This window comes from Mus caroli, chromosome 4, assembly GCF_900094665.2.
Source record: "Mus caroli chromosome 4, CAROLI_EIJ_v1.1, whole genome shotgun sequence".
Classification (NCBI taxonomy): Eukaryota; Metazoa; Chordata; class Mammalia; order Rodentia; family Muridae; genus Mus; species Mus caroli.
The window spans coordinates 29,412,069-29,413,153 of NC_034573.1; positions in this window are offsets into that span (position 1 = coordinate 29,412,069).

The window sequence follows — 1,085 nt, forward strand, 5'->3', positions numbered from 1 at the left end:
TGGCTGTCCTGGAACTCACTTTGTAGACCAGGCTGGCCTCAAACTCAGAAATCTGCCTGCCTCTGCCTCCCAAGTGCTGGGATTAAAGGCATGCGCCATGACTGCCCAGCGATTTCCATGAAGCTTATAGACCAGGGAAAGGGCATCAGATCCCATTACAGATATTTGTGAGCCACCATATGGTTGCTGGGAATTGAACTCAGGACCTCTGGAAGAGCAGTCAGTGCCCTTAAGTGCTGAGCCATCTTTCCAGCCCCTGTTATAAATTCTAATGTAAATATCTGATATATGACCCCTGTGAAAGGACTGCCCCCCCAAAGGGGTCACAACCCATAGGTTGGGAACCTTTGTTTTTGACACTTTCTTCAATATAGAAGCAGTACTATTTTACTTGGTACTATTTTGAGTATTCTTGCTCTGATCACAAATTGAACAAGAGTCATCTCCAACAAGCAACTTCTATCAGACTTTTTAAATTTTATTATTTACATTATGGATGTTTTACCTGCATGTATGTCTGTGTACTATGTATGTATAGAGCCTGCAGTGGCTAGAAGAGGACATCAGATCTGGGGTTATAAGTTATTGTGAACACAAAGTGGGTACTGGGAATCTAACCCTGGAAGAGTAGCCTGTGCTCTTACCTGCTGAGCTGTCTCTCCAGCCCTCATAGTTCTGTTTGTTGTTTAACACTGCTTCTTGTAATAGAGTCTTACTACATGGTGTTAGTTGTCTTGAAGCTTTCCATGTAGACCATGCTGGCTTCAAATTTGCAGTGATCGTCCTGCCTCTGCTTCTGGAGGGCTAGAATTACAATCACAGCACACCTTTACAAAATGTTCTCTTTCTCTCTATACTTCTCTGATCCCCACTCTTCAAAGTGGGGTAGCGTACTTAGTAGTCAATATGTATCCATTGAAATGAATGCAATCCAGTTTGTATTTGACAGTAGTCTGTCGTCCTTGTTCTCAAAATAAACAGTTTTTAGACTGTAGAGAGACCACATTTGCTCTCTATCCTAGGTGAAAGGTATCCTGCTTCTGCAGTTCTGCAGCTGATCCGACCGACCAAGTCGCTTTGCGGGG